Source organism: Gavialis gangeticus, unplaced genomic scaffold (genome assembly GCF_001723915.1).
Source record: "Gavialis gangeticus isolate Ggan-Ray unplaced genomic scaffold, GavGan_comp1, whole genome shotgun sequence".
Lineage (NCBI taxonomy): Eukaryota > Metazoa > Chordata > Crocodylia > Gavialidae > Gavialis > Gavialis gangeticus.
In genome coordinates, this window is record NW_017729028.1 from 33,682,399 (window position 1) to 33,696,292 (window position 13,894).

A 13,894-nucleotide genomic window follows, 5' to 3' on the forward strand; every position below is an offset into this window, starting at 1 on the left:
ATGGCCTTGCTTTGAGCAGGGGGTTGGACTAGATGTGACCTCCTGAGGTCCCTTCAGCCCTCATTTTCTATGACGTTATGTCTACTTTCCTGTAACCACTCAGACATGTTGCCATTTCCTTGCTTAGCTGGGACACAGCCACCTTCCTCATAGACCAGCATAAAGCAAAGCACCTCAGTGTCTATCGCGCTGCAAACCACTAGCTTCGTTCTGTGTGCACATCCCGTAGTGGCCGGGGGCAAGATGTGATAATGGTTTAGATTTTCCCAGAGTGCATTGGTGCAAACACAGGCCACAAGGTGGCTGCAGAAGCACAGACTGGGCTGCCACGTGGCAAAGACTTTTTTGGAAGCACGAGTCAACCGCTTTTGCTGTAATCGGATCAGATGAGAATGGATCAATTAACTCATTTGTGCCTGGGCATACTTGTATTAGTTACAAGGTTGAGCTAGTGTGGTGAGTGACAAATTCTGCTCCAGTGGTCATGGTTTTTGTCTGGAGACATGAGAGACCTAGGCTCAGGGCCCCAGGCTGGGAAAGACTCCCTGCAGGACTTTTGGAAAATCATTTAGCTTCCCTGTGCTCCAGTTTTTCCTGGGTACAATAGGGATTAAACCACTTTGCTACCTCCCATGGAAGTGGACGGTAGAGAATGGGCCTAAGTAAGTACATAAGAGAAGAGGTTACATGAAACTCAGGGCCTGATTTTCATTTTCTCTTCACTCCATTCTTCCTGTGAAAAGGGATCTTATCTTTCCACCCACAAAAAGGCCCTTTTATGAGACCAGAATGAGGTCTGTGCTTTCAAGGGAGAAGAATTAAAGAGAAACTTGCACACCACAACCCTTTTATTATGAAGGAAATATAATTTACCAACAATTTGCTTTTAATTAAAAAATGGCACGGATTTCTGTGGCCACTATGCATCTGGCAACGGGGCGCCTCCAGGACAGCATGCTTGCCTGTATCCCCTCTTATTCCTCATCACGGCAGCAGACCATGGTCTGACGGTAGCAAGTCCCAATCTGCTCCTCACCCGCCTCACAGTCGTCATATCGGCACGTGCCACCTTTCTGGAGGCAGTGGTTGACATACCGGGTCGCACGCTGGCCGTTGGCTGCACAAAGCAGAGAAGCGAGTGAGCAAATGCACGATCTCTGTGACACCACTGCCAGACCCGGGCAAGGGACAAGAGTCAATGGATGATGGGAAATGACAAAAGCATATGTTTTAGAACAAATGGAGAGAAAAGGAGAGGTTACCAGCTCAATGCATCGCCCATTTGAACTCTTCCCACTGCCCTCGTGTGGCTTTGGAGCTGGCCATAAGTGAAATACTTCATACAAAAATCTGGCTTTCTAATTTTAAAAGGCAGATTATTTCAGATCCTAAATTAGCATCAGACTATACAGGAAGACTTATACGAGAGGTATATGGTAACCGTGGAGGTTAACATCAGCAGAGTAGCCACAGCTGAAGGTTCATTATGTGCCTAAATGTTTTGCTGGTCTGGGGCCCAAGTTTGGAATAAATTCAAGGACAAGCTCAGAGTTGTGCTTGGATAAACCCATTCCTTTCCTTCCCTTCGCATCCCCTTCCCTTCCCTTCCCTTCCCTTTCCTTTCTCTTCTCTTCCCTTCCCTCCCCTCCTTCCCTCCCTTGTTCTCCAAAGGCTTTGGGAGGGAAATGTGAAGATGGGCTGAAACCACGAAACATGAGCAACCTTGACTCAGAACCAGACAGAGCACTAAATGAAGTCCTGGCCTCATTTGGCTTCCACAGAAGCTTTGTCATTGACTCCACCGGGACAAGGATTGTCCCCCAGGATTTTCTCTGCGAGTGTCTGTTGTCATCTCAAATACAAAGTGAAGATCAGGGTGACTGGCCTCCTGAGAAAGTTGATCTCTTTTCCCTGCCCTCTACAGACAGACAGACAGACAGACAGACAGACAGACACACACACACACACACACACACACACACACACACACACACACTTAAAATATTTGGAAAACAAGACAGCTGAGTTTGTCCTGGCTGTTAGAGTCACGTCTTACCAGTAGTGGCCAGGAAGACCCCAAAGAGAAGAACCAGAAGAAGGTAGAAGAACTTCATCATTTCAAGTTCAACGGGGATCACAGAGTATGACTGGAGAGAGGAGACACAAAGACCAAACCATTACTCAGATGCCATCATGAGTAGAAAACATGGCCTGGAGGGGGTGTGCGGAGACAGACAGACACACAAAAAGAAGTCTATTAGGAGATCCACTGTGGGTCTGGTAAGCCATAAGCTCCTCAAATACACCCATTTGGCTACTAATGTGATGTTCCAGATAACATTCAATGATGGCCGTCATCTAATATCTTTATGGCGTCCCTTTTTTTTATGAACCTGAACACCTCCCCATCTCCATGCTACAGAGCCACCATGGCTCTCACAGGCCAAGCCTGAGCACTCCCTAGGACTTACTGCAATTTATCCCCATCCGCTTGCCTTCAGCCTGCCCTACTCTTTGTCACCAAGCTCCATCTTAAAAGCAGTTTGATATTTTTTGCCGTCCCTTATTGGCCCCATCATAAAGGAAGGGTCTATTGTAATCTCCCGGGGTCAGATGTGCCTAGCATATATATGGATGCTGTAAAATAGTACTGAGAGAGGAACCTGATCAAAAGGATTTAAGTGAATTAAGCCTGAATTACCTGGCACTTACAGCAAAATCCCCTTAAAGGCAGCTTTAAATCAGTAGTTAGCGACAGACTGTCTCCTAGTTGAAGATCAGCTGTTACCTCTGAATCACTGTAGGGAAGAGATGCAAAACAGACTGATCCGGAGCAACTCAACACGGAAGGGCAAATTGCCCCGGGATTTATATTTTCCTTCCAAAATGCATGGGGATCAGGGCAGAGGACTTTGGTCCTGTGAGCTCCATTTACCTGCTGCTTCCTGCCCAGGACCGCTCCGAGGAGTGGCAGACCGTGCCAACCTCGCATCTAGAATCTCATTGTGACAGAGAAGAATGCGTTCCTCTCCGGATTGGCTGAAGGGAGTCACGTGACAAGCCCACCTACCCATTGCTCTGCATCACCGAATTCTGGAGCACTAATGACCAATCAGATTGCATGTTGCAGTGGGCTGGGTACAACTGAATTCTGGGCTATTCCTCTGTGCCAGAAGCTGCGTGGCTGCCAGTTTTGGTGCATATGCAGTATTTAATTCTGTTCCGGGGCAGTGGGGGTGCACAAGCATCCAAACAGCTATTGAGTCCGTGCAGGGGGCTGCATGCTCGCTGAGCAAGTACTGGCATCCTCTGTGTATTGCATGGGCTCTCAAACTGTAGCCAAGAAGCCCATGACTAATGGGACACCAGAAGAGGATTGTGCCCATGTTTTAGCGCAATAGCCAGCCAGTTAGGGTGCTTCAGAAATGAGACTCAGGTCACCCAAAGGAGGTTTGAAACCACGTCTCTTCAACTTCCTAATATAGTGCTCTGACCACCTGGCTATAGGTCAGGCATTATGCAAGCTCTTTTCCTGCATCCCCTTTGAAGCTGGCCCCATGGGCAGCAAAGGAGCAGGGATATGTGGATAATGCAGGATATGTGGATGCAGGAAGCAAGCAAAGTAGAGATGCAAGGCTCAAGGAGATGGCTGCTCCTCGGGAATAGCCTGAACCTTTAGCTCCCACCTGAGCAAGGCTTCCCTCCTGCTCTCCAGCCAGGTTGTCCAGTGAATATTAAACACAAGGTGCAATGGCTTGGCATGAAGCACTTTACAGCACGGGCTAGTCCTCGTGGAACGGCAAAAGAGTTATCTTGGATGGCAACACTTTTCTTTAGCTTGGGATCATCGGTTATAATGGAATAAAAGCACATAGTAAAAAAACCCCAGGAAGCCTGCAGCTCCACCCACAAGGTTTTAAAACATGACAACTGAGGTTGGCTTCCTTCATTTTTGGACACATATTTGGAGACAACTCAAAGGGACCTGGGTTTTGGACAGTGAACATACTACACCTTCTGAATGGCAGGCTCCTAAGAAATGGAAGGTAGCAGATAGGTTCTGTTGTCCCAGAGGGACCCTGCTGCTTGGCCATGTGTCATTACTTTGTCAACTGTAAAATACAATGGCATTTTATCTTCAGAGTCAGTGAACAGCACTTGGCATCCTCTTTGCAGGACATTGGGTGCCTGCATTGACAACTTGCACTGAATAAGTGACAAGGAAGAAGACCAAGCACAGGTTAAAGCCCACTAGGATTTATGAGCCTGTGCATAAGGTGACAGCACCTGGAGTCATATGATTAAGTCAGAGTCTCAGCTGTCATTTAAAGAAAGAAGTTGTCTGCCATCTGGCTTGAAGCTGCATCTGGCTTGCAACCAATGTACATCAGAGCATAGGACTGGCAGAGGCCTTGCAGGCTGTTGCACACAGTCCCCCCTGTTACAGGACATCTGCAAAGGGCCCAAAAGACTGTCTGGCCCCTCACACACTACAACCCTATGGAACATGTATCAACAGCCCTTGGACATATGAACAGTTCTCAGTGGGGTGTTAACTCCAAAACACGTTGCTTTGGGTGGACTTGATAAGCCCAGCCCAGCCAGAGATCTGTGTGCAAATGGCAAAGCTAGATGTTGGGCCCCGACACCCCTGTTGCTGGGATATGCAGTGGGGGAAGAGTCCTTTATTACCCTCCCTGTCTCTTTGGGCCGAATGTGAACTCCAGGCTGCTGCTCTGCACTTTTTTGGGAGGGTAAAGGAACCAATTCAACATGAGTGGTCTTAATAAAAGAGGCCTCTGAGCGCCTTAATCTGCCCCCAGAGAAGACGGAAGATCATGAATGGAGTAGACTTAACTCCATGTCAGATAAACTGCAACACAGCCTGTGATTATGTAATACACTGCGATGGCCACAGGGATATAAAAGCAATCTTTCATCTCAACAAAGCCTGACAGTCCAGATAGCCCAGCTGACTTTTGCTGTTAGGTCTCATCCGTGCTAGGAAAATTTTGCTGGTAGAGCGCTACACTGGAATAGTGGTATGCCGAGTGGAGCCAGTTTATACCAACACTAATTTCAGTCTGTTAGCGTAGCCTATACCAGTTCCATGAGCAAAGCAAGCTATAGCAGCTAAAGGACTTTTTGCCAGTATCACTGCATCTATATTAGGGCTTTTTGCTGGCATCTATGTAAATGAATCATTCTCCAAAGGGGCATTATTAAACTGGTCATGTTGGAGTGATGTTTTAGCTGAGACGGTCCAGGAAATACATAAGAACTAAGCAAGGATGTTTTGGGGGTGATCTGTTTTATTGGACCATCTGCATTGCACCTCTGGTATTATGAAACTGGTTAACATGTCTAGTTTAAAATGGGCTTTACAGACTGGAGCTTTTTCCTTCATAGGAGGAATTCCTTATCAAAGTCCTTGAATAAACTCCACTGGCATGAGATGAATAAGGACTGACCCACAAGTGCTGTGTCAGTGTTGGGGACCGTATCCCCTTCTGTGGTTGGGCTCCAGCCTAATTTACCAAGTGGAATCTCTGATGTTCTTGAAATGGTTTGGGGGGGCTGGAACGCATGCATAGCTGCTAATGAAGAGGATGGCAAATGTTGGTGGTGTGGTACCTGCTCACAAGACTGGGTATTGTGTCCAAGCTCCATGGCCTTATGGGTCTACCTGTCTCTATATGGCTCAAAGTGCCTTGGGTGACCTAATCTTTTGAGAGGTCAGCTTCCTATAGCTCCTGCATGGAAACCCCCCCCAAAAAACAGCTACCTTGCCATCCGCCTTTACCATGAGCAGATTTAGGTTGGACATGAGAAATAACTTCTTCACAGCAAGGGTTGCCAGAATTTGGAACGGGCTTCCAGGGGAGGTGGTGCTCTCCCCTACCTTGGGGGTCTTCAGAAGGAGACTAGACAAGCACCTGGTTGGGGTTGTCTGACCCCAGCGCTCTTTCCTGTCCAGGGCAGGGGTCAGACTTAATGACCTACTGAGGTCCCTTCCAACCCGAGCATCTATGAATCCCTCTTTAAAACTCATGTTTGCCTTGAGGTCTTAAAAAAGCATCTGGGAGTGGCTATGCTGCTGATGTACTGAGACCATCCCACCCTTGAGACAATACAGTGTCGTGGTTTCTTGTGTCTGGCTGTTGACACTTGTCTGATAGTTAGATTGTCAGCTCTCTGCAACACAGACCATCGTTATATTTGTATATCAGAGTCCTAAATCTATGACTGAGGTACCTTGGCTGCACTGCCGTATAAATAATGACTATGGATGGCACAATGTGGTTATAGTTTAGCTAGCCCTCTCACTGTTTTTCCTGGGGGTTGAGCATGGCATGAGCAAAAGAAGAGCCTTTTCATCAGGACAGCATTGCATCCTGATGGCTAGAGAACAGCTTGATCTTTGCAAATTCTACTGCCATCCTTTATAAATCCTGGAATAAACAATGGCACCAAGAGATTAGGGATTTTGCTTCTGTTGCTGACTGGCTGGGCAAATGGCTCAGTCAGAAGCTGAGTCTTTGACTCCCTCAGCTGGTCACCTTATGCCAGGGCGAGCCAAGGATTCTTGCTGGATGACTCCAATTTCTGACACACAACCCACATAGTGAGTTATGATGAGAACTAAGGAGTTTGTGCTGTGGCTTCCTCTGGGTCAGACACTGCAAAACAAAAGTCCTTTTGCAGCTCTAACCCTTGACTTCCCTATGGCTAGGAAAAGACCTAACCCTTGTTAGATCCACCCAAAGTCCTTTTGCAGATCTAACCTTTGACTTCCTTACGGCTAGGAAAAGATGTGACAGCTGTTCCTGGACAAGCTGTACCCGTGTTTGTCCCAGACCAACACTGTCCCAGGGCTGGTACATACACGTTGCCCTTCTAATCAAAGTTCATCCAGTGGTTGAATTCAATGCTGTTTTTCTGCCATTGAGTCAACGATGCAACCCCAGGATGACTGTACAGACATACTCTGCACCATCCTGGGATAAACTGTTGCTACCTCTTCTCCAGGAAACCTTTTTTGGATTTATCCAAGGGCAATGGACATGGACACCTGTATGATTGCACTTTGTCCCAGAATAAAATGATTTATTCCAAGAAAAATATAATTTGCAGCCTATGTAATTCAGTTTCCCCTTTATGAAAGGAGGATAATAGCAGTTTTTTATCTCAACGTGCCCTGATAAGAATAACTGTGTTTAAAAAATGGTGCTCAGATACTTTATTAATGGGGCCTTTGTGAATATCTGTGATAGGCAGAATGATTTAGGATCCTTCTTAAAGCAAATGGCTGGAGTGTCCAGTGTTGCAACAGGGTGTCTGTAGAGAAATGAAGGAGAGAAAAATGGAGGGCAGTCATTACTCAAGAGATTCTTATAGCAGCTTCATTTAGCATGTATTTGTTTTTAATGAAGGAAGAAGAGTGGAGATTGCTCTGCAACATGCCAGGCCAGCTCACCAGCAGTCAGCCCTTCTCTCTCTCTCTGTAGCATTTCCTGGTCTGGTGGTAGTAGGTTGAAATCTCAATTTCATTAAAATAGCAACTGCCGCATCAGCAGAGCCCATCTTCAAATCTGCAGCATGCAGCACTTAGACTCAAGCCACTGCCTGCACACAGAAGGGAAGGGAGGAACTGGTTCGACCATCATTTCTCTCTTTTTGTCCTCTTCAAATACCTGTGATCACATCTTTATTATATCAAACATGTAAACTAGGTAATCAGCACCTTAGTAAATTGTTGCTTCGGAGAGGGTTTTCCAGCACAAGGACACAGCGAGGTCATATGTCATGAGTACAGGGGAGTGATTTAATCCTGGTAGAAATTCATAACCTTTAAACCATCTCTGAGGAGGAGCAGCCATTACTGAAAAAAAAAAGCTACATCTAGCAATCAAAGATGGTATATCTATCATTCTTCCATCCAGCTGGAAGGATGGACCTGAAACAAGGCATTTGTGCAGCAATACTTCCCGTTTTGGACCATCCAACACTAAAGGGCACACAGAAGATGAGAAATGAAGATAAAAATAGAGGATTTATGGATCTCATTTGAACGGGGAAGTCTTTTGGACTCTAACAATCATCTAATCCAGAGTGTTGCAAGATACCATTAAGTTTTATGGCAACACCGTTAGGTGTGCAAAAACCTACACATGATTTACAAGGTAAATCCAAAGACTTTAGATGTACACCTTGCTGGGGTCATTTGACCCCAGTACTCTTTCCTGCCATGGCAGGGGGTTGGACTGAATGATCAGCTCAGGCCCCTTGTGACCCTACTAACTATGAAACTATGAAACTTCACATATGAGTCCATTCCAGTAGGAAAGCATTCTGATGAGTTGTGGGATTTCTAATTTTTTTTTTGCAACCAAACTACACTATTATTTTTCTGTAGTCCAAAAAAATGTGTGAAAGCTAAGAGCTGACATTTTCCAGGGGATGCTGTGAGTCTAACAAGGGATGCTTTGCATCTAAGCAGGTGCAGAACCATTGATCTATAGCTAACCAACGCCAAGCAAGTTTAGATCATTGTTTCTCTCGAGAGGCTCTTCCACACGCTGCTGCTCTATGTCTGTTGCTGCCTCCACACTAAGACCATCAGGTCTCAAGTACCAGCAGTAAAGAATCGTGCTTTCAGCTCTCAGGTTCTGTTCATGCAATGGGTCACTTCGTTACCTTTATTATACCATACCTGGAGTGGCCAGGAAGAGCCAAAGCGGGCAGCCATGAGCAGGCAGATTCGTACTTCATAACTCTGGGACACAACATAACATAACTTTATAGCTCTGTGATCTCAGAGTAACTGGAGGGAATAGACATAAGTACAGAAGCTCATTAGAAGAGGAAGACGACCTGTTCAGTAGAGAACAAGACAAGAAGGTCAGTGGGAATAATGAAACAATCAAACTCCTTTTACTTAATACCCATTAATACCAGTCCCTGGGCTCACGAGATACATCCAACGTACTCAAGAGCTGCTGTCATATGCAGGGACAAAATGATCTCCTAGGATTGGCTGCAAATAGTCATGTAATAAGCCTGGATTTTTATTATTGTTAACTTCTTCAGAGGTCAGCAATACTGGATTTGGGAACAATGGGAATCAATCATATTGTCTACATCAAAGGATAAATCCTGCTTACTGCCCACCATCTGCAGCCAGTCAGGATTCATCCTCTTAGGTACTCAATATGTAATCAACCATGTAACATGGTATCTAAACACCTTCTCCATGATTGGTTCATTGGACATGAACGTTTCCTCCCCACCCCTGATTTCTGAACAGGGCTCCCATGAAGTATTAGTTTTACAGGAAATCTGACTTAAGAAATTCCTGAGCAACTTGAAGAAAGTCCAGGTTCTTCTGATGAAGCATTTGAATCCAATGAGTCACGTGTCGCTTTTTTTCCCAATGAATATTTAGGGGTGGACTTCTATTTATCTTTGTGTGCCTCAATGGCAGCTTTCTAGCCACAGTACTTGCGTGTTTTGTGCCCTGACACTATGCAGGAGATGTGTAAGCTGGCACGTATAGACTCAGCATGTACAGTAGGCTACACGCATACATAGGCACATGCACACATAGACAAGAGCAATTCCAATTTAGCTGGGGGAAGGAGGTATCCTCATAGTTGAACCTCAGTAACAGTGGTTAAGATACTCCCCCAAGAAGCTGGAGATCTGGGCTCTAGGCCCTCTTCACTCACAGGTCTTTGAACCTTGCTTGCCCTGATGTCCTGCCATAGGATTCTGGCCACCAGACTGTAGGTTAGCTATTACGTAGGCCATTCTCTAACTTTCCTTTAGAAGTTGAACCACTGCCCTTCTTCATGTGGGACAGAAAAGAGTACAGTTCAGAGTTTCTGTCCCATTATGAACACAGGCCATGGAAAGAACCAAGGGCCTGCTCCCTTTCAGAAGAGCACCCAACTCACTGAGCCACATAATCTTAGCCTTACACTGGTCCTCTTGGCCCTGCCTTTCTTCCTCTTGACTGCACAGGGGGTGCAGCTTCTAAAGGAAGCCAGCAAGATGATTAGGTAATGCCTGAAATTTGGTCTGGTGGTTAAACTGGTATGTTGGGAAAGTGAAGAGATTCAGATTCAAATCATCCTTCAGCTATGAGGGTGAAAACACGGGAGGATCTTCTGCCTCCTACATCTCCTTCCAGTTAGTCATAGGTTTCTGGCCAGTTGTGCTTTTGGGACTTAGATGCAGGTACACATCCAGAATGGGTGTGTGTACAAGGCCAGTGCATAGCCTACTGCACTTATGCTTTTAGACTGTGGAGGTAATAGTGTCATAAACTGTACAGAATTAGCAGAAACACCATTTACATGTGCATAAAGGGTAACAATTCCACATGAAGTTTTCTCTCCTGCTTAGGTTATCATTACCTCTTCTGATCAATGAATAGCGCTAACTGTAACAGACAGCCAGGGACTCTCTGCTACTTAAAGGAGAGAGGGCCTAGGGATAACCCCAGGTGGAGGAAAGACTGCAGAGGAGAAAGCTGCAGGAGAGCTGGCCCACCGAAGCAGGAATCATGAGTGATTACTGCAGAGCTGCTTGCTCTGCAATAACACCATAGAACAATGCCTGCATTAGCAGCAGGTAGCCTAGTGCAGTGCTAGTCGCTCCACAGTAGAATTGCAGTCTGGAGCCCTGCATGGGAGACAAGGCATTGCTACAGGTGGGCTGTCATAGAGATAAAGTAGTGAGCCTAATTAGTAGGCACCTGCAGCCAACCCTGTGGAGTCATCTGACCAGAAAGGGGTCAGGCCAAGGAGAACTATAAGTCAGGGCCAGAACCAGGATGGGCAGACTGGCTCTACAAGCTGCAGAAGAAGGAGCTCCTGCCTAGGAGCGCTGCAAGGGAGTGCATGGTGGGCTGCTGAGCTGCCTTGGAACTACCAGCAAGACACAGCGCCTACAGGAGGATATAACACAGAGCTGGTGGGTATGTGGGTACCCAGGGAGGGCTGCCTTGGGTGTTTGCTTACCTACCCTGATGGGGGAAGGTTTGCCTTTTAAAGTGGTAGTCTACTGTTTTCTGTTCTGTTGGTTTGTTTGCCCAGAAGGGAGGATTTACGTTAAACGGTTGCTTGCTGCATCTTGCTGCATTCCAGTAGCCCAGGGCCTGGAGCCAGGCAGAGTATGGGCCCAGAGAGCACGGGGCCCAGAGCCAGGTGGAGACAAGGCCCAAGGAGAGCCAGGACAAGGCTGGGACCCAGAAGTCAGGTCCGGTGTAGTTGGCTTAGGCTGCAGGAACCAGCCAAGAGAAAGAGGAGTGGAGGCCAGGAAGGCCGAGTGCTGACAAATGTATAATGGCCAAAGGGTCCCCATGTTGGGTTGTGTCTCGGGGTACTTGGCTCTAATTAGCCAACAAGCCAGAGAGTGACATCAGGCTTGAAAAACCCTGGGGCAGCCTCCCTTCCTTCTTTCAAAGAAACATAACATCAAGGCATGGCAGACAAGCCAAGGGGAGAGTACCCCAATAGAGCAGACTGAGCAAGGGCTGAGCGACCACTAGTGGCCCTCATGGCCACCTCATGGGATGAGCATCCTGTTACACTAAACATATCAAATAAATGCAAGAAGGAAGGATTCCTTACGGTAATATCTTTTATTGGATCAACTGTATGGTTGGTATAGAGTTAGACAAGCTTTCAAATGCAAGACATTCTTCAGCCACTGGAGAATGACAGAGCTCAACTCAAGCCAACAGCCAGATTCTATGTTGGTTTAAACTAGCACAGCTCCATTTAAAATAATGCATCAGATCTTTAGCTGGCATCAATCAATAAAGCTATAACCAGGTGAAGATCTGGCTGTTTATCTGCTTCTTGTGGACAGGGCCCATCCTCTGCATAGTTATGGCTCCCAACAGCTTCAATTACAAAACTCTATTTACCCTGAAACCTTACTTGGATGTTGTTCAGCCTGAAAATTCCTATATTGATCTTGAACAGAAAGGAGACCATTAATCGCATAGTTTCGACTTACAGGCTGTTCTAAAACTGCTGTTCAGAACCTGGGTCTTCATGGTTAGCTTTGGCAGGGGTCAAGACTATGCACCAATCAGACCATAAGGTTATGTGCAAGGACATTGGGTCAAGTTCTTTTCCTCCTTTTGTCCAACCCACCACCTTCTTGACTTGGTTTTTGGCATACAAAGAGCTTTTCCTCCAAAGGGCACCTAGGACTCAGGAAAGGGTTGGCCTATTTCCAGTCTCTGGGAACCTCACCCACCCACAGAGAGAATGGCTCTGAGCTTAGAGGTGGCCTCAGCACTGAAAGAGGAAGTTCTTTCTAACCCCAATGGAGTTAAAACACAATAATTGTTGTCATTTTTCTGCCTGGTATTTAGCTAAGGTTGTATCTGCTTCTTTCCGAGACCTCAGGAAGGACATTTTGTGACTGAAAGCTGATCTAACCTCTTTCCCAACTATAAAGCATGACCAATAAAGGATATTATCTAGAAAATCTTACAACCAAGTTGTAAACGGCTTTACATGCATGGAGGTATATTGCAGAGAAGCGCCACGTTTTCTGTGCAGCTTGTGTATTTTACCCTGTTTAGCTGGATTTGGAGATAAAATGAAGCACACTGTGTAAGTGGAATGAAAATGTCTTCCTTCAATGAAGTTACAAAAAAATCAAATCCATCTGCAAGCTGGTAATTATCACCATAGTGTGGACAAGAGAATATAGAGACATCGAGGGCAGAATTCTACTAGACTTTATGTACCCAACGTACGTGTTGGTTGTGGCATTTACACACGGTTTGTGATGCTGTTATCTCTTCTGTGTGGACGTGCTAGTATCCACAGTGCTACTGAGACTGTTCAGTAGGTTTTGCATGGGCTGGGTGGGTACCTGACTACATATACATGTATGCTGGACATGTGAGAGTTGGACAGTTCTACCTGGCAAAAAACAATGGCCAATGAGTGTTAGAGACCAGAGGAACAGCCCTCCTTATTTTGGCCCAAGAAGTGGAAGATGCAGGCTCTTGGTTCTGCTCAGCCAGGTGAGATTTGAACCTGTTTCTCTCAAACTTTGTAGCACAGTGCTCTACTCATCATATCACAGACCAGGGGGTAAAGGGAAGGGAAAGGATAGATTTCATAGACATTAGGGCTGGAAGGAACCTCGGAAGATCATCGAGTCCAGCCCCCCACCCAAAGGGCAGGAAGTCAACTGGGGTCATAGGTCAATTTTCTCTTGAAGGTTTTCAGTGTAGGTGCTTGAACCATCTCTGATGGCAAGCTATTCCAGACCTTGGGGGCTCAGACAGTAAAGAAATTCTTCCTTATGTCCAGCCTGAAACGGTCTTGCAGTAGTTTATAACTGTTCAACCTCATCATCCCTTGGGGCGCTCTGGTGAACAACTGTTCCCTCAGATCCTGGTGGTCACCCCTGATAAACTTATAGGTGGCCACCAGATCACCCCTGAGCCTACGCTTTTCCAGGCTAAAGAGCCCCATGGCTCTCAGCCTGTCGTCGTAAGGTCTGTTTTCCTGACCTCTGATCATGCATGTGGCTCTTCTCTGGACTCTCTCAAGCTTCTCCACATCCTTTTTGAATTGTGGAGCCCAAAACTGGACACAGGACTCCAGCTGCGGCCTCACCAAGGCCGAGTACAAGGGGAGAATGATGCCCCGGGATTTGCTTAAGAAGCATCTATGGCTGCAAGCCAGCATTTTGGTTGCTTTATTAGCCGCCGCATCACATCGAAGGCTCATAGTTTCATAGTTATTAGGGTCGGAAGGGACCTGAGCAGATCATCGAGTCCGACCCCCTGCCATGGCAGGAAAGAGTACTGGGGTCAAGTGACCCCAGCAAGGTGTTCATCTAACCTCCTCTTAAA

The 13,894-nt window shown here is 46.4% G+C and overlaps 1 long non-coding RNA gene across 1 annotated transcript; it reads right to left on the bottom strand.

Annotated features, from left to right (window-relative positions):
- Window positions 1–906: 906 nt before the first annotated feature.
- LOC109300115 lies at window positions 907–2,959 on the bottom strand. Its single transcript, XR_002098128.1, has 4 exons — window positions 2,936–2,959; window positions 2,702–2,798; window positions 2,057–2,147; window positions 907–1,117 (listed from the first exon to the last, which is right to left on the bottom strand). It is a non-coding gene; the product is annotated as an uncharacterized LOC109300115 (long non-coding RNA).
- Window positions 2,960–13,894: the final 10,935 nt, after the last annotated feature.